The sequence below is a fragment of the Triturus cristatus genome, chromosome 5_1 (assembly GCF_964204655.1).
Source record: "Triturus cristatus chromosome 5_1, aTriCri1.1, whole genome shotgun sequence".
NCBI lineage: Eukaryota > Metazoa > Chordata > Amphibia > Caudata > Salamandridae > Triturus > Triturus cristatus.
In genome coordinates, this window is record NC_140587.1 from 868,027,735 (window position 1) to 868,048,418 (window position 20,684).

A 20,684-nucleotide genomic window follows, 5' to 3' on the forward strand; every position below is an offset into this window, starting at 1 on the left:
TGCTTTGTTCGCCATAAGTTGGCATGGTATGCTCAGACGTGAGTCCCTTGCTCACTTTGCCACTGGATTCAAGCAAGCCGGGCTGAAATGCCAGAAACCGGTCCCAGGAAGCTTGTTTCCGGTCCAGGGAAGACATGGCTTGGCAGTTCGGGCTGGACTGTTCCCATGAAGCACAGAGTCAGACTGATTTGCATATGGCCATGTCTGAACTGGGGTGGCAGAGTGGGCTAAAGAACGGTGATGGATTAAACCCAGATCAGTTGACTGGGGGTGAGTGCTTGCAATGTTCAACACTCCGTCCATCATTTCCTTTGGTTTTTGCTTAGTTCAATTACATGCCATCAAAAGCAGCAATCACAACTGAATGGACTTAAAGCAGGCTCCGACATTGGCATACACCCCTCGTAATTACAGGCGGGCGGTGCTAAAAGGTGTTGTACAAAAGGAGACCTTCGTTAGACATCAACCAGCAAGACAGGTAGGTATGGTGAAGTATAGGTGATTGTGTGGACCCAGGATGGACCCATTTGAGGTCTGTGCTCTGGCTGAGTACACTAGCAGTAGCATTGCATCTAATGCTTTGAGTGGTGGTTTCACAGTTTGTATCTAGGATCCTGCACTGTGATAACATCTCTGTTTGATGCTATTTTCATGGTATCCCCCAATTGGATGTTACAGAGAACTCCACTCTCAGAATTATGGCTATTCTCTACTCTTTCACACGCAGTAGACTCCTTGGATAGGGCCCTCAACGTGGCACCTTATATGTGGCTTACATTGCTTGGACGAGCATGCACTTTTCTCAGTGGTGAATGTAAAAAGCATGGAAGCCTGCCATGTGTAGTAGAAATGGCTTGCAGATGGATTGTTCGGCATTAATACAGGTGGAGACAAAACTCAAGTTTCCTGGTATGAAACAGGCAACTGCCATATTTAAATGTACACTAGAAAGAGACAAATCACCTCATTATTAGAACTTTAACTGTTCGGGAAGTAGGTTGTACATTTCAGTGACCATACCGGCAAATTTAGACATGGCTGATATGTATTAAAAGAGAGGGTATTAGCACTTCTCACCAAGAGCTTATAGTTACAATTAACAAGGGGGTGCCTTGTTAAGCAATTTGAAAAAAGCAATATGGATCAAGCAACAATGGTTAGACCTTATTAGGATTTTAAAGACCACTATGCAAAGTGATTTTAGGATCTTACAGTAAAATCTCTTTAAGTAAATAAAATGCAAAATTGTGCTTTAAAATCACATTGGACCAGGTGTATTGGCCACAACATGATAAGCTACACATTACACTTATACTCTCCAATCACTATTTCTCTACATATACATAGCTCTAATCTTTCTTCTCTACTTTATCTATTCACTCCCAATCTCCCAATCTCTACCTGCTGCCTTTTTCAACCTTTTCCTCAGTATCCCTTTCACTTTACTGCTGCATAAATCTTTCCATTCCTGTCTCTATTGCTTTTTCTATTCACTCTCCTTTCTTTCTCTTAATTTTCTCTCACTTTCTAGAACCTCTTCTCTCTCGCTTCTGTTTTATGTTTTGCATTTCTCAATCTTTTTTATTTTTTCTGTAGCCCTCTTCCCCATAGATAATATATGGCAACTGAAACTTTCTCTTCGCTGATCATGGCCATTAGCAGCACTTGCCACCTTTCTTTGACCACTGTGTTTTTCACTGTTCAACAGTGCCAGAAGCCTACCATACTGTGGGCCTCCTGGAAATGGAAATGGCCCCTATGATCAGGACCAAAGAAGGTAGTGCAATAAGGCCATCACATTCCTGCAGCTTGTTGTCAATTCTTGATCGATAGGACATCATGCTGCATGGATTTGGTGGGATGTAACTGCTTTAGGGCAGATTACGACTTGTTGATGTCTACCACACTATTTTCATAGTCCAGTTGAGTTCAAAGGGGTCATCCAAAGTACTGACAAATAAATGTTCCTGGCAAAAACACCAGAAACATTTTCTTTTCCAAAATCAAAGTCAGCATGTGAGGAAAGGGCTTGGCACGAGCCTGAAGTATGATTATTGTGTTTTGCTATATGCACACGCAAAACAAAAGTGAAAGCAGATTGCGCTAATGGAATCTGCGCGGATACACAAGTGTCATACCACACAGCATTCCTATACTTCTCCTGATATAACAGAAGTACCCCACTTGAGTGACTGAGCTATAGTCTGTGAAAGGATAGGCTTCCTGAGGCACCTAAGAAACAAGGAAAGATCAAGATTTTGCCTTGCAAATTGACCAATCCTGGCGATACTGGTAGCTGTAGTTTTTAGACCAGGGCTCAGTAGGCACCCAGGGAAACCTTCTAGGCCCAGACATTTCTGAAAACAAGGTACCAAGGTAAATCTGGGGTGGTGTAGTTACCCAGAATGCCCTGCAAATATCAAATTTTGGTTAAATCTCAGATTTTCCTCATATTTATGTGAAGGAAAAGTCCAGAATCTGATGATCCATAAACTTCCATGCACCCATAAAACCACCCTGTGCCTCACTCTTCTCCCAATAAAAACCCTACCCCAAATGTTCACCAAATATGCATTTATGACATTAATTACATAAGACTTCATGACAGCAATGTATTTGCTATCACCAAAAATTAGATAAAGATAAAGCAGAATTTCAAAGGAGTGAATACATTGTAAAAAGCCAATTCATACTACACAAATCTTAAATTACAATTTACAAAAATCTGAAAATGTTAGTTCATGTTCTGAGGAGAAGTCTAGAAATGTCAATTACAATACAAATGCTTTCAGTCTCAGATGACCTGATTATGTTGGCCACAATATTTGTATGAAAAAGATGAATCCTCAGTGTGCTGAACCTGGCAGGGTTATCTAGATATTCAACCAAGATAGTTTGTTATACCAACTCTGTGTGACATGGCAGGCTATATTGGGTCATTTCAGATTCTCACTGCAGCTGATTAGGGCATTTGCACCCCGTGCAGCAGGCAAATTAAACTAACAAACTATTGGGCTGCTGCAAGCTTAATAACGATCTGTAGAGTAGATACATTATCTCACCAGGCTATATTTCACAACAGGCCAGAGGAGGCTGGAGCAATGTCAGTCAAATATAAGTCCTACCTGACTTGTGATAACTCTGACCCAGAACAATAGGCTAACCAAAGCACCATGCCATTTTTGAATCTGAAGTTTGCAGATTGGACATTGCTTTTAAATGACTGGCAGTTTTGGGTTACTGCAAACATTTATGTATTAGGAATAGAAAATTTCATGAAAGTTGCTGGCTTAAAAACAACATGACTCAATGTACTGTACAGTTGTGCAGTCTCTTCACACAGCAATTTATTGTTTGACATACCATGTGTGAAAAGCTAAGAAGGGAGTTTAGCTAATAGCCATTGATTTCTTGGCCTCTCAACTGGGACAGCAAACTAGTGACCTTTCATATTGGCTCCTCACACACATTGTGTCATTTCGCAGGAGTCTATCATAGCCCCTCCACTCTACTATACAACATCTACTTAACCTCCTTACCAAACCTGATTAAATCATGCAACCTCACCTGCCACAATTATGTAGATGACATGCAAATCATTTCTAAATATGAATGGTATTGAAGAACTCTACAATTCAAAACTGTGTAACTGCCTTCAGGCTATAAACACGTGAAGATGAATAATGATCTAAAGCTAAATGCCGCAAAGACAGAGTTTACGAGCTGTGGACAATGACAAAAATACAAGCCTACCTCCATATGGCCTAAGATACATGAAGCACCTACAACAATATCAAGAGAGGTCAGAAACTGAGTGTCAACCATGGATTCAGAAATACATTTGATACCACATGTTAACAACGTAAAACAAAGTGCCTTGTACATAAGGAAAACACTATGTTGCATCCTCCCAACCTTTGGATACCAACAGAAACTGCAAGCCATACTCAGACTCATAATCCCAAGCTTGACTATGCCACACAGTACAACTTACCCAAAATGCTGCTCCGAGATTTCTATTTTGTGCCTTCAGTCCAGTCTTGCAGTCACTCCACTGGCTACCTATAGTATGAAGGGCAATGTTCAAGGCGCTCTGCATTATTCACAGAGCCTCCAAGGAAAAAGACCACTATAACTACAAGCTATATTCAAGCAATACAAACAAATCAGGACACCGTGCTGCTAGGGTGACCAACCATCCGTAAATTTCACGGACCATCCGTAATTTGGACCTCAAGTCTGTGGTCCATGAGGATCCCTTTTACAGACACCTTTTGTCTGTAATTTTGGGCCTTGAAGGGAGCAGAGCTATTCCCCTGCTAGAGGCCTCAGCTCCCTGATGGGGCCACCTCATACTCATCCTCGGAGCACATGAGCAGCCCCACCCCGCCCATTGTCATTCTGCATGCTGGCTGATTGTCACATACAGAATGACAATGGGCCAGTTTGAGCTGTTACACCATGTGGTGGCCTCTTCCTGCCGAGGTCTAGGGCAGGGCATTCTGTTAGGGTTAGATGGAAGAAATGTACAAAACAAATGTACAAAAACACCCATGTTGCTATGTGCCAGTTCATGAAAAGAAGCTGGCGAAATAAATTAAAAATAAGAGGTTATAGTTCTTACACAGTCTCATCATTTCAGAGCTGAAACATTTTTGATATTATATACAACAAAGCTATAGTTGCTGATTTTTTAATTATTATATGCAACTAACATCCATTGACAAAGCCAATAGTCATAGTTTGTTGTAGGTCTTTATTTCATGCAACTAACATCCATTGACAAAGTCAATAGTTATAGATTGTTGTAGGTCTAAAGTTACTGGATGCAATGATAGAAATAGCAAAATAACAGTAGGGCGGCACATTATGTTCAGCACATACGTTTAGCTTAGGTGTTTTAAGCCACGCCCTTAATTACAACAGACATGCCCCTTGTAGAGACTCCTATTTTTTCATCCCATTTAAAGCCACGGAAGTAACACCATGTCACAGTCACTTCACGTCTTGGCACTGTGCATCATGCATTACTCATGAATCCTAAGTTTTCAGATTGCCTATGTGCAGGGGCATAGTGAACCCTCCCCCACCCCTTGCTTTTGGAACTACAGCGAGGGTGAAGTTCTTTATGGGCCTTTTCTGTCTGTAACTCAGTAGACAAAGGCTCAGCTCATAATTAATATGAAAAGGTGGGTTAGTGAATAAGTGAAGGAATTGGTAAATGGCTGGATGGATTAGTGAAAGGGTGAATGGATGAGTAAAAGGGTGAATGGATGCATAATAAGAGAAAGGATGGATGGATGCGAGTGGAAGGATGGATGTGGGTTAATAGATGGATGTATGGGTGGAAAGATAGATGTATGGGTGGAAGGATAGATGTATGGGTGGAAGGATAGATGGATGGGTAAAAAGGTGGATGGATCAGTAAAAGGATGGATGGATGAGTGAAAGGCTGGATGATGGGCGAGTGAATCAGTGGATGGATGAGAGATGATAGATGGTTTGATGAACTGATAAGTGAAAGGGTGAATGCATGGATGGATGGATGAGTGAAATGGTGGATATAAGGATGGACGAGTGAGTGACAGGGAGGGTAGATGGACAAAAGGATGGATAGATGAGTGAAAGGGTGGATGGATGAGAGAAAGGATGGATGGATGAGTGAAAGGATGGATGAGTGATAGGTTCAATGGGTGGATTCATGAGTGGATGATTAAATTGATGAGTCAGTGGATGGGTGAAGGGTGGATAGAAGAATGGGTGGCTAAGTGAAAGGGAAATGGATGGAGAAAGGGAGGATGGATGGATGGATGAGTGAAAGCATGGATGAATGATTGGCAGAATGGATGGGCCGATGGGTGCATGGATGAGTGAAAAGAAGAAAGTAAAGATGGATGAGTGAAAGAATGCATACATGAGTGAAAGGGAGGGTGGAGAGCTGGAAGAAAGGATAGATAGATGGATGAGAGAAAGGTTGAATGTGTAGACGGATGAGTGACTGGGTGGATAGATGAATAAGTGAAAGGATGGCTGGATGAGTGAAAGGGAAAGTAGTTGGATGGATGAGTGAATGGATGGATGGGTGGAAGTGTGGATGGATGAGTGAGTAGAATGGAGGGTAGATGGACAAAATGATGGAAAGATGAGGGAAAGGGTGGATGGATGAGAGAAAGAAGGATGGATGAGTGATAGGGTCAATGGATGGGTTCATGTGTGGATGAGTAAATGGGTGAGTGGGTGGATGGGTGAAGGGTGGATGGAAGGATGGGTGGCTAAGTGAAAGGGGAATGGAGAGAGAAAGGCAGGATGGATGGATGAGTGAAAGCATGGATGAATGATTGACAGAATGGATGGGCGAATGGGTGCTTAGATGAGTGAAAAGAAGAATGTAAAGATGCATGAGGCAAATAATGCATACATGAGTGAAAGGAAGGGTGGAGAGCTGGAAGAAAGGATGGATGGATGAGTGAAAAGTTGAATGGGTGGACGGATGAGTGACTGGGTGGATGGATGAGTAAGTGAAAGGATGGGAGAAAGGGTAAGTGATTGGATGGATGGGTGGATGGATGAGTGAAAGGATGGCTTGGGTGAAAGGGTAAATGGTTGGATGGATGAGTGAATGGATGGATGGGTGGAAGAGTGAATGGATGGATGGGTGGAAGAGTGAATGGAATAGTGAAAGGTTGGATTGGGTGAAAGAGAGGATGGATGATGGATGGATGAGTGAAAGGGTGAATGGAGGGATGGATGAGTGAAATGATGGATGGAAGGATAGATTATGGATAGGTTTGCAAATGGTTGAACAGGTTTGGATATGGGTGGGCATACAGATGGAAGGACAGAATGAACGGTGAAAGACTGAATGATGGATGAAAGAATTAATAAATGACAGAGTGTAAATTTGAAATGGTGGATATGAGGGAATTGATGGAAGGTTGAATGACTAGAACCTTGGAAAAGAGAGCTCTTCTAGGGAGGGCTGTGATGACTTACTTTGCTTTCTTGGTGTCATAAGAGCTTTAGTTCAAAGTGGGATGTATTTACATTTTCTGGCTACCCCCTTGCCTATGTGTAACTATTCTATATTTGCTGTGTGCTTATGTGTGGGATCTATACATCATGCAGATGACATTTTGAGTGACACCCAACTGCTACTTGAATGTTACACTAGTAATTGTAAATGTTTGCATGCTTTCTTTCAGGTGTAAGGTTTTAGGGAGAGCCTCATAGTGCCATGAGCTGTGCTTGAGATGTATATTGTGATTGTAGCAGTAGGCAAGTCATCAAAAATAAACTATGTAATAGTGTAAAGACAGTGCCTTCTTTAAGAAAGCTGCAGGGAAAAGCACCTTTGTGACTTCCGTCAGCTAGTGCAACTCTCTGCGAAGCCCCTATAGGCAAAGTCAGATTCCATATTTTAAGTTCCACTTGCTGAAACACCCATAATGCATTCCCTATAGTTGCTTAACATCTCACAATGGCACACAGATATGAGATGCTAGTAACATAGTCTATCCGAGCGGATCTTCCTGACCACTTCTCTCACTAAACATGCCTGCTCAGGACCATGAGTTGTAAGCAAAATATCAGACTGGACAACCCAGTGCAGTAACCATATAAATATATTATTATCATATGAAATACCACAAAAAGACCTGCACAGTTGCTCAAAGCTGCGCGCATACCAAAAAACTGTGAAGTGCATGATTGTCTCTACCTAATATAAACTTATTTTGACTTGCACTTGACTTTGGTTGTCTATATAGTTACTTTTATACTATCGTGCAACTTCCTCTGATGTGTCTGTAAAACGTACCTTTTGTCCCAAAGTTTTGTCCTGAATTTTGACCTTCTGTCCTGAATTTTTGTCCTGAATTTTGACCCTTTGTCCTGAATTTTTACACTTACCGTCCTGAATTTGCACCTATGCCAGTTGGTCACCCTACGTGCTTATATTTCTTAGCATACCACCTTACCATAAGAAATCTGTAGGAGTCACTGCTTCCTCAGTGCAATCCATCGAGCTCTGGCCAGCATTCAAAGCATCCAGGAGCCTACGTACTGCAGAGGACAGATGAAAACATTGATATTTCCAACACAACTACACCACCACACATCCTGGCAACAGAACCTGGAAAGACAGTCGCACCCTCAAGCTTAATCTTCACCTTAAAATCCACAGATTGGACACACCCCAAGTAGCAAACTACTTTCGATAAGCAGGTAAGTTAAGGAGACCTAACCTGTGCTTCACAGGGTAATATATAGTTATGTAAGTTCATGCATAAGATTTCTGGTCCACACGAATACTGATAGCACAACACTCAGCGTTCTGCAGCCAACTGTAACTTACACCTCTTACAATCAACTAAGGAGGGTTGTCCATCGCCAGTACTGTGCAGCCAGTAAAAAAGCCATCACTATATGGACAGGTATAAAATAACTGAACACATATGTCACATACTGCAGGCGAATAGTAGGACCTTAATCTGGTCCATGACTGCAGGTCCTACATATCTATACACTATAGCCACTTCTTTACATCTCACAATGGCTTTCAAGTATGAGATGATAGTAATAATGCACATTCCAGCAGATCTCTCCACTTCTCCCTCCCTACAACAATTCCTGCTGTGGCAGCGAACAATACAATAGAGGACTGATTTATTTTACTAACATTTTGCGCCAGGTTGCATCACTTTTGTTGCGCCCTGCAGCAAAATAATTTTTGGTATTTAATAAGTCATGCAAAGCCACCTTTCATGGCTTTGTATAGTTTAGTAAATACAAAGTAACACAAGGCAGCACATATCACTGCCTTGCGTTACCTTGCATTAGGAAAGCGTTTCATGGGTGGAGCATTGGTGTTCTCAAGCATCCACCCACTGATTTGAGAAAATTCTCAGATTTACAAAAGCTAGTAGACATGGTATTGTGTCAAAATGCTTTGCCCTTCTCAGTGAGGTGTAATGAGGAAAAATATGTTTATTTCTCCTTCTTACTTCCTCATTCTACGTGTACTGCATTCTGAGGATGCAGGATTATGCCGCTAAGGATTGTTTTTGTGCAGGAGATTGTACCTTCTTGCACAAAAACAATTCTGCCTGTAACACTGACACCCTTGCACCATGGTGTGACAGTGCCTGTGTTGGCGTTAGGCAGCACACAGGAGACAGCAGAAATTAACCATATCTTTGTAAAAAAAGACACATTTCTGTTGTCTTCCTTTCACGCAATGCAGTGCAGCAAGTTGCCTTGCTGAGTTGCATTTCATGAAATGTTAGTAAATCTCAAAAATGTTGGCTTGGACAACCCAGTGCAGTAACCAGCTAAGCAAACTATAATTAGAAGAAATACCATAATGAGACCCGCCAGCTGTTTAAACTGAGCGTCTGTTTCTCTCACACCTCATCATCCACTATTGTGTGGTTACATCGGCTCTGGGTACTGTACACCACCATTTTACATGTTCAGGTTTGAAGTTGACATCTTCCTTAAACGATGACTCTTGACAAACATTTGCGTGTGCACCCGCATGGGATAAAATTCTCAGAAATAGATTTGCTTGCATTTACACTTCGTAGTTATATTATCAGGCCCTTGAACATTCTGTACAAGGGCTAAGAAGACTGCACAAAATGTTATTGTTTGCTGTTGTCCATTTAGTGACAGCTCTGCAAGGGTAGAATCAATAATGACAGCCAGACCAGAGCTCTGGCATGGAAACATGGGTGAAGCTTATTATGTAAGACACATCGAACCTTTGTTTAGACAGAGGAGCATTTTGCTGGTACTGTCGAGTCACCCCATGCAGGAATTCCAGCCCAGCTGAATCCTGTTACATTCCTGAGAAGGCCGACGGCCTGCCCTACACTAAGAATGGCTCCCAGATTAAACATAACCACAGGTAAATAGGGAGTTAGGCCACTCTAAGGTATTCTGGCAGATTCACACCCCCTATCCCAATTAGGATAGGAAGCGCTAGGTAGGAATATAGATACAATAATATGCAAACATATAATCAATGTAACAGCATCATGGTTGAACTGTTTATCTTCTTTACCATTCTCCTGATGCTCATTACTCTGTTTTGTTTCTTTATATTAATCATTGCAGCGCTCGTATTTTACACAAGAATCCTCTGGCTTCTATAAATGCTTGAAATCCCAATTTGAGTATTTCTTGTGTCTTCCTTTGGGCATGCATAAGTTACTAATGAAAGGGTCAGATCTGTTTCCACAATTTCCTTGGGGGAGTCAGAGTTGTCATGTTCTGAGGTTGCACATACCATCCGGCACCTGGTAAGACTAGAGGTCCGGATGGTGCACTGGAGCTTGCCAGAACTAAGGTCCTGATGGTGTGCATGGACTCAGTCCTGCACAGTTTTGATGTTATGTTGTCCGAACTGAAATAGTATGCACTCTACGACCCCACAACTCTGCTATGTGCTGCGTCTCATAACATGATAAGACCACCTCAGTGGTCATCATGTACGACATGGAAACAATTTCCATATTGGATCACAAAACCAAGACACGCACCCCCCTATATGGTGTAGCTTGCTGCCCATGAAGGTGAGTACTTCTGTGCCACACATTGAATTAGCAAGCACAATACAAATGTGAAATACAATACAATATTTTTCACATGTGCATCACCAAGATTTGCTTTGATCCTATTAAAATCTTTGTTTCCAACACACCTTAGAATTATAAAACAAATTGTGCTGCACATGTGCTCTCATAACTGCTGGTAAATGTTGAAATATGTGTGCAGTTCATTTACAGATATTTCATTTTTTTTTAATGAATTAGAAACAAATTGCCATCTTACAGTGTTTCTTTGTGCTCTCTATGTGTGCATTTCCACTGGAATTATGCAATTTTGTGGCCACAGAATTATATGATTCTGCTGCAGTGGCGTTTTAGGCATAGTTGTGAATTTAACTCATGTAATTCATCACCTGCAGTGTAATCCACAGATTATAACCAAAAAAGCAAATTTTGTTTCTAGCTCAAACAGATCAAAAGATACTAAAAATTCTGCAACACTTGCTGAAGTGCAGTGGAAGGTCCTTTGTAAAGATTCACTAGTCACCTTTCAGTTACTTATAGCTGTATTTTTAGATGTATAACTGGTACTAATGAAATGAAAATGAAAAACATCCCAGCATTAGCATAAGTAATAAAAGATATTCCATGAAGCAAAATAAAAATAACAAACATTAGCATTTGCAACGCCAATAGCTCAAAGTTTCACTAATGCAAGACCTTTTGAATTGCAAATGCTTGTTGCACTAGTCTACTGGACAGAATATAAAACACTTTCACATGAAGAGAGGGGACTGGGACCTTCAGCAATAGCTCCTATCTGTGCAAAGCGTGTTTTAAGGCCCTTTTGAATGTAATCATATTAGCTATAATTTAAATGCTGTTGGTCGTGTGCTGCGAGGCGGACACAATTTTACCTGACATGGAGCTCCTAGGGCTGCAACTGCTCTGCTCAGCGGAGCTCCAACTGAGTCAGAGGTGCAGGCAGGTTACGAGCAGCAGCCCTAACACACAGGAGGCCCATGGTATCATCAGGGCCGGACTGGGAACCGAAACCAGCCCTGGCAAACTGCACGGCCGCCCCCCCCCCCCCCGGAGTGAGGGGGGGGGCTCAGCCGAGCAGTTTGCGATGGCCGGTTTTGGCCAATTTTGTTACAGGGGGCCGATATTGCCAACCCCCGGTACCACAAACGGCCCCTAGGGGCCCAAAACCGGCCACCCACCCTACCGGCCCACTGGGGAAACGCCCGGTGCCCGCTATGGCCAGTCCAGCCCTGGGTATCATATAGTCGATTATAATAAAATTATGCTTGGGCACACGATGACGTGTTTTGGATGTCCCACGTTGAATCAGAGTCTGGAGCAGAGGAGAACCAGCGCCATGTCTCTCGTCTGCTTTGGGCGTGATGCCAGAAAGCGATTATCTGCGTTGTGCATGCTGGGCGCTACGCATTCAAGCTCATTCTGTAAAAAAGAAAATAACATTTCTATGGCCCTCTCATGGGGGAGAAGTTGATTTATATGCCTGGGCCTTGGCACAGAAATATGGGACATGGTAGACATGCAATCAAGAAGGGAGATCAGGCTTTCCTTTTTCATCTGGGCTACTCTAATGGGGATACTCATCCGAGTCCCAGTGGGCAAAAAGGAGACCCCGTGGGGCAGAAGAGAGTGCTCCTCCGCTTCTCCCAGGATGCATTGTCTTGAAAAGTGTTATGCATCACATTTTTGTCAATTTAAAAGCATTTTATTTGAAAGTATGAATGCACACACTTTTGTCAGCAGCAGGACTCGAACCAAAGTTTCAATTATGCAGCGTTCTAAAACAGTAAACAAATCTACTGAACTAGGTTGTGGAGTGACAGCCTTAACTTCCATATTCCTTTACAATGAAAGAATTCAAGATGTCTAAAACAGCTTGCAGAAGCGTCACTCCAGTGTATCCATAGGGAGGGCAAAGGAGGGAGATGGCGGGGGTGTGGGGGAATGAAACCAAGGAGCTCACACGTGCTCTGAAAGGCACGCACTGCTGTGGAGTGCTAAAGAACTAATAATAGCAAAATAGAAGCATAAAAAGTGGTTCAATCGCTTCCGGAGTGAAAAGCTGCTTTTTATTAGTAAATGTGCTGAATGATCTGTTTGTCCCTACACTTGCTTTCGATTAACAAAGGTGTAGACCTTTGTTAATCGAAAGCAAGTGTAGGGACAAACAGATCATTCAGCACATTTACTAATAAAAAGCAGCCTTACTTGTCAATTGCCTCCCAGGCTGGCGGTGTCTGATTTCGCAGCGCTGTCGCTCTCTTCCTTGTCCTGTGAATGGTTTCTAGAAAACAGCCTTAAGAAACTCCTGCCAATCCCCTCCTGCCAGGAGCCCGCTTTATTCTGGCCACACATATCCAGAGAGGTCGAAAATGGTGAGGAGTCCCTGGGACAGCAAACAGGTGCCTGGAAAAGTATCAGGCGATCTGCCACTGAGAACTCCAGGCCGTTAGACCATGCACAACGCATATCTTAGTCACGCGAGCCGTGCATTTTGTAAACATCAAGCACGACTACCATTGGTAATAAAAAGATGAAGCACTGGAGTGGGGCGAGGCGCGCATTTTTCGCAAATAAAAGCGTGTTGCCGCCATTGGGCAGTACTCCGATGAAAAAAAAGGCACACCGCCACAATAGGTAAAGCGTGCCACGCTGCCAAAAAAAAGAGAAGAAGGTGTGTAGCCAGTATGGTTAAAGTGTGCCGCGCTGCCAAAACTAAAAATAAAACAATAATGTAGATGAAAAGGTGCAAATTGGGTGAGCCGCACATTTTGTAAATATCACGCGCCCGCCATTACTAACAAAAATATTAAAGTGGGTGCAGTCCTGAAAACCTAAAGCATGGGGCCCTAAGGCAGGATGGCAATAAAGAGCAGACAGTCAGCAGAGAGTGGAAATGCAGATGCAGTTTCAGGAAAGCATGTTGTGTGTGCAATAGAAGAAAATAATTTAAGAAAATACATACCGAGTAACAACACAAGTAAAAGGGCCAGTCCTCATGGGAGCTAACAAAAGTAGAAAAGGCGGTACAAAGGAGAGACTACTAAACCTATTCACAAATCAAAAGCAACCATTTAGAAAGGACAGTAACAGGAGCCAATTGAAAAGATAGGTGGAAAATGGGCAGAGCTTCAAGTCCATACTTGAATATAACATGTCTCGAAGAGACAGCACAAGCGCTGCCTAGGCGAGACCTACAAATGACAAAATAATGAAGTGATACTATTAAAAATGTGGTGCATCAAACCTCATCATTTATGTCTTCTTGCCACATTAGTTAGTCAATATTGCCACATAATTTATGGCCTCCCCTGTCGCCTAATTCCAGTGGCCCTGTCTGCACCACAAAGAGACTGTCACATAGTACACTTTACAAAATCTTCTCACTTTGCAGTCAAAGGAAGGAAAGTATACAACACCTCCACACAAGAATAAGCAGCAATTTGTCACAAGATGTAGCGTGACTCTAAACCTGTCTTGGAACAATGAGCAAATGTAACAAGATAAAAATAACACTTAAAGCATTGTTATTGCTCATTCACCGTCTGAGGTTCCACCCCTCTAAAATGTGGCAGCATTCTCGGACGTTTCGGGGACCAAAGATTACTATGGGGTCCCCTAGTACTCAAAGCTAAGTCCCTCTCCCCCACCCCAATGTGGCTACAGCCCTGTGCATGTACCAAGCTGCATGTTTAATGCGGGCTCATGAGAAAAACAATAGTAAAAGCCAAAAATCACAGACTTAACAAATTTTAGAGTCACGCTGTGGCAGGGGGAGTACCGATTAAATATGAATTTACTTTCTTTCACGTGAAACCTCCCCGTGAGTCAGTTGTGACTCATCTCCACATATTGGTTCATATCTTTGTAAACAAACAGTAAGTAAATGTTGGATTGCACAATGCACAGAGAGTAAGAAACGAAGCCTCAGCAGAAATTCAAATGTGAATAAACAGAAATAAAGTGTGAATACAGGCGCCTCTTTTTTTCCAGCCTTTAATGTTTGGGTACCTGCACCACGTGGCAAAAAATACGTTGACAAAGTCAATAGATCTAGCATAGGCGAGAACTAATGGTTTTGCCAATGCTTGTTTTTTCAACCGCAGCAGACAAAGAAGAGACGTTCTAAGCCCTGTAGAGTATTCAGTGTTTATTTTAGCTTTGTCAGGGATCACCCCTGGCCGACTTAGAGTACTGCTCTATTCCTTGCTGCGGGAGACATGCACATGCCTCCCCCACGTCCCCATATGCAAGGAATATACCAAATGTAGAATTTGCGAGGTGAGCGCTAGGCTTGTCATCCGAACACAATAACTAGGTTAAATACCTGTGCCTAGTTTCACAATGTAGCACTACATTCAGTGATTCCTAGGTTGAAATACAACACCAGGCGCAGTCTTTTCTCTGGTGTTTTTCAGTCACATCGAGAGTCTTCGGGCCACACAGATCTAGTGACGCAACGGGTCCTCGTTAATAAACTGTTGCCCTTCTCGCGCATGGAGTTCATTGAGACCACAGAAGAAGAGCCTCTGGCGGCATTCCCATGGAAGCAGACAATGCTGTCATTGTCCACCACTCTGTAAACAGCGCGACTCGCTGGGGAGCATTACGTCTCAGTTTACCCTTTCTTTTACTGCAAGAATAAAACACAAAAAACACGTCTAAGAAACGTGGCCTGTGATGAATGAATGACCCCACACCCACAATGAGGCCTGAATACATAATATTCAATGTAATGTATCTGCCAACATCAAATACATTCCACAACTGCATTTACATACCGCATCAATACTTTCAGCAATAAAAATAAACAGGCGGGCTTGTAGGTCTCCTCATGGTTTACATAAACTAATGGATCAGGGTGACAGGGCAGTGCATACTCACCCTGGCCCACCCAAGGGCGCCACCAGGAGTTACTCAAGGGTGGGGGGCAGGGAGTGGAAGGGAAACAGCTGCAGAAAATCGTAACTGCACTGCTAGCTGCAGAAAAACCGGTTACACCACTTCCCAGGGGACAGACAAATTCAGAGACACTCATATTAAGGGTTTGTCCCTCCCCCCACCCATGCAGCTCCCATTGGCCCTTCCAGAAGCCAATGAACAAAAGGGCAAACCCCGTGTATGACTGTGACAATGTGCAAGAGGTTTTAGTCTCAAATAGAGTGGACTTAAAACAGTCCTACAGAAGTCAAATAATAAGTAATGAGACAAGAGAGTTAGTTTGAGGACCTTGCTTCAGGAGTCTCAGGCAGCGGCGTAATACAAAATGATGGGGCCCACATGCGAAATATGAAGCAGGGTCTCTGAGTTTCCCATATCTGTCCGATATTCATTGGAATTGGGCTGAAGAGGGCCTCCCTGAAGGGTTAGGGGGCGTCCTGCACCGCCGGGGCTGCAGGGACCTGCATTACTAGGATCCATCTGCGGCATTTGAAGACTTTTCCCACTGGTGTCTTCAGGTCACAGTGCTATTGGACCTTAAACTGGATAATCAAGGCCCACTCAAGGATTGATGTAGATTTAGAGCTCAGGATGGTGTAGGACAAGCTAGTACCCCCAATAGCTGATTGTTCAGCCAGAGCTTTGGCATAGACAATATCATATTGTATACACAAACAATGATTAATCACGAAAAACAGAAGATCTTACATCTTTCTGGCCATAGATACAACCACAAAAACTATTACAGCAGGTGTGCACAAAGCACTATAAGAATGTTTATTATGGGCACCTATAGACAGTGTTATCGAATGGAGGGTGTTTGAAACACCCAAGTAGGCACCCTCAGAACACCAAAATCCACAGTCCTTGAGAAAGGATTGGATATGTAATAACACCAAAATTTGTCTTGTAAAACTATTATTCAAGGTAGAGTTCCAAATTCCTACTCTTCTAATGGTAAATGTATCTCTCTGTTTAGTCATTGTGATTTTGGGTTCATGTATTGGTGCTGGAATTGGTTTTGATACACTAGGCACAAAAACATCTGGACCCTAAGAACTGCATTCAGATAACTTCCCAGATCAACAAATTGCTCCCTCCAACTTGGCAAGCAATGGAGGCCACTTTCAGGGGATTGCATGACTGGACCACGCATGCTATTACCATGCCTGCCTCTACAATGCGGTCTTAAGAACGCATTACTCTTTACCATGCATGCCTTTACCATCAAAAGTTTTATCACGCATATACCTTTACAATGCAAATTTAAGTAATTTGCAGGTAAGTATAAAGCCTTTAAATATAAATACATATATATATATATAGATAGATGTATCTCTCTATATATATTTATATAACCTTATTGACCCCTAAACCCTACCCACCCTAAACCCCAAAAATATCCTTGCCACCCGAATATTCCTCCCCACCCCAAATCCTAAAAATACCCTAGCATTTTGTATAAAAATGGAGGAGGAAGGCAGAAAGTTGAGAGGTAGACCGCCCTACAGCTGACAAGTCTAACAGTATGCATTTGACAGAACAATTTGATTAAACACAAATGTGTTCCAGGCACCTCTCATAGTGTATTTGTGTATCACAAGAGCCGTATAATCAAATTGTTTATAAAATGCTGCATTCTTTGTCCGAATGATTGAATTAAATGGCAAAGAACCTTAAAATAGACAGTATCATTTGGGATATGCACATGTGCATTACTTCATCTGTCTCAGGAAGTTTTCCACATTAGTGGGAACATATTCCACTGGCTCTTTGGCAGATGGGTATTCCCATATCTGCTAAACCGAGTGTGGCAAAACCCCACGTGTTATCCCATTTCAGCAGAAAACGGTTGTTTTAGGTCAGAATGAGGATACAGAGCAACTCGAAAATTTTGCTGAGTGGCAAAGATCTGTGGGAATTTCCACTGGCACCATACGCATTAATGTACATCGTGGAGTGGGAAAATGTGCTTCTCGTCAAATGGGTGGCATGTAAAACTGATGACATAATGGGATTATATATCACACTAGAGGGTTCTAACAGTGGAGTAAAACAAAGCACCAGGCATCACTAACTCCAAATAAATGTATCTCACAAAAGTGATGAAATGCTACTGTATTAAAAGATAGATTCAGTGTGTGTAGACAACAGAAGGAAAGAAGAAATATTTTCTTTAAAAGACGAGAACCCTCACTCACCCGAGGGTGACATGCTTCATCATTGGGTCCCCTCTTGCACACTGCAACCGCAAGGTGTACAGTGTGGGCTACAACTCTCAGAAAAAATATATATAAGAGAGGAGCGTGAGGTGTTTTAATGAGGATACCAACTTAGGCAGGGGGAGTAAGGGGCAGAGTGTAAATCAAACAAAATGTGAGTAGATAAAACTAGCTACAGGGTAACAAAATTCAATTTAATAATAGTTCCCATCAGCTAGAGTTAAAATGAGGTGATTTTAGGATTGAAATAATATCCTAGTTATTGGTGGTCGACATGTTTCTGCCAGATGACTATTCGTTCGCGGCATTCATCAGGACCTCTCAATATTATCACTCTGCTTGTAAAACAAAAATTAATTACAGACCATACTCAGTGGTAAGGTGTTTATGACAACAGAACCAGCTGCAGTCCGGTCCAGTGTCTCTAAAAAGAAGGATAATAAACAATTTCATTATCATTTCTAAAACGTGGACGTCTTGCCTCCACACACCAAATCAAACACCACACACGTGATATGTGTTGCACACGTGGTTAAAAAGGAAAAAGAAAAAGAAAAACAAGCACCATTCAGGTAAGTATATATAGTGTGTGTAAACTCACCTATAGGTAATGTAAATTTACCTCTACCTTTCGAAGAATGATGCTTCAAAGCACAAATTACTAGAAAGAAATAAAAGAGCGGCTCAAACTGTTTCTCTCATGTTGCACAAGAACAGACATCTATAATGATAGTTTGGTAATACTGTCATTGGATTTCGTAATAACAAGCAAAATCGATACACAATATTCCGGGCAATCATGAAGTGTGATAACTTTATCACCCACACGTACCTACTAACATATAGCATGTGTTAAATGTTAAAAAGGGAAATCGAAACCTTTAGTGTGTATTACACATAGCTGGACCAATGATCATGGTCTGGTGCTGATGAAGTTAAGTTATACTGCAACCGGTACGATCTGTTATATTCGTCAGTATGCAGTAATAATACGGAATAATGACATACCACCCACACATCCCAAAAACAAAAAGTTCAATAGAGCTACAAGTGGGCGTGCAGCTCTAGACATTATGCGACATGTGTTCGCTGGTATCGACTCAGCCCGTCTAAGAACATAAAAGGTGTATGTACACACTAACTTAACAGCGCACAAACCATCGACGTTTAACCATACTCCCAACCTCGAGTACCTTGAGTTAAACTGTGTCTTCCTATTCAGGGAACCAACCGAAGGGGGAGAGATGGCGCGTCTCGAAATGTTTTTGAATCTACTCCGGCAACTCCGTAAAAGCGTCTACCCGGAAGTGAAGCAGTTAGTGTCCGGGTCGCAAAGGATCAGGGGAAATGTAGTAGTGATGAAACAAACAATGGAGTACGCTATGGAGAGTTAAACAACAGGGGTGTCAGCAGTCTCCTGTATCCGAAAAACACAGAGACCAAACCAGACGCACCACAAAAGAATGACATGCCCACAATGTAGTGAGACGATCGGCATGTAATTCTGAACTCGGGATAAAGCAGGGCCACTTCACTGCGACATAATGGGATTAACATACCGTGTCAAACTGTGCACTTTGATTTTCAGCTGTAATTGTGACACTGAAAAGACAGTCATAGTGTTTGCAAAATGCATGTGCAGCCTAGTACAATCAACACATTTGGTTTGGACAATGCTGTAATAAACAAGCATACAACATGAATACATACTAAACACGTAACATTGCTGATAGCAATTGAGACGGCAACTAATGAACCATATAACATTGTACTGAAAAACGATGTGACGTAGACTGGACAACATTAATAGTGTTAGGCCTGGTGTAGTAAAGGGTTTTCGCAATTTTGTGTCTACAGGGAAATGTGTTCATCCATATGGGTGGATCAAGAAGTGATATGCAGTTCCTAAAGGGGATGGGAGGGAGGGGAAAGAGGGACAGAAGAAGCAGGGCGGAAAGTCAAAGGGAGATGGAGGGAACCCAGGTAGGAGAAGGATCAGAGGGGGGAGTGCTCCAATAAGGAGCAAGGGCCCTCACACACCCGAGAGTTGTCATGCTTCATCATAGGGTAGCTCCCCGTTGGGCCGGTGCTGCAATGCCCAACGGGCCCCGCAGGGGGGCTCTTTGCCGGAGGTCTTTAGATTAGCACGCCAGGAGGTGCTATGTGTGGGGGTGGAGGGGCAGAGAGTGGGGAGTAGAGTGGGTGCAGTACGTGTAATAAAAATAGCTATCAGTGCTCCAGGGAACCTTTATTGACTGTACACTATGCTATGGTTAAAGAAAGACTACAAGAGTCTAGGCTGGCAGGGGGAATTCAACCTGTTACAGCTCAGTGTGTGTAATGACGAGTGTGAGTGGATTAAAATGTCGACATGTTTTACGCCTAAAATACTCCAAGTGGATGTGTAGCGTTTCTTCAGGACCGGGGATGGGGGGAGGAACCTGATCTACTCGTAAGTGTGGGTGACGGTCATTGGGGTATTCTAAATTCTACCATCCCTATTAAATGGATTCAAGTCAACCCAGAAAGAGGGCTAGCATGTAGTGCTACGTAGTTCGTCCTTCTAGCAAACCTGGAGAGTGGAACAAAAGACAGGACAAACACACCCATCAAACTATCATTAAAACCTCATGGAATTTCTCATGGAACTATTAAAAACCACATAGCTCCTTTAGCCATGATGTGTCCATGTGACTTGCAGTGGTCATATTAAAGTCCAATGTCGTGGAGGAGCACCAGTGTTTAGTGATTCAAAAGGTGAAAAACAAGTAATAAACATGCTAGTTACATACCCATTGACTCTGTAGGGGAGGATTCAACACATTGGCAGTTGTGTATGTACGGGCGCAACCCGTTGAGGAAGGTAGAGCCCTACCGCCCCACCAGGGGTGCCCATGGTCAAAGCTAACTGGGAAGAGGGGACTCACCT

The 20,684-nt window shown here is 42.6% G+C and overlaps 1 long non-coding RNA gene across 4 annotated transcripts in view; it reads right to left on the reverse strand.

Moving 5' to 3' along the window:
* LOC146831560 (uncharacterized) overlaps positions 1 to 19,060 on the reverse strand; it is a 128,351-nt gene extending 109,291 nt beyond the window's left edge. The window contains exons 1-4 of one of the 4 annotated variants that reach the window (XR_014961588.1): positions 18,949 to 19,060; positions 18,357 to 18,416; positions 7,977 to 8,061; positions 3,995 to 4,062 (exon numbers count right to left, since the gene is read on the reverse strand). This is a non-coding gene — a long non-coding RNA (uncharacterized LOC146831560). Of the gene's footprint in view, positions 1 to 3,994; positions 4,063 to 7,976; positions 8,062 to 14,587; positions 15,226 to 18,356; positions 18,417 to 18,948 lie in introns of those variants that run through there. The other 3 variants (XR_014961590.1, XR_014961589.1, XR_014961591.1) reach the window with 3 other exon arrangements.
* Positions 19,061 to 20,684: the final 1,624 nt, after the last annotated feature.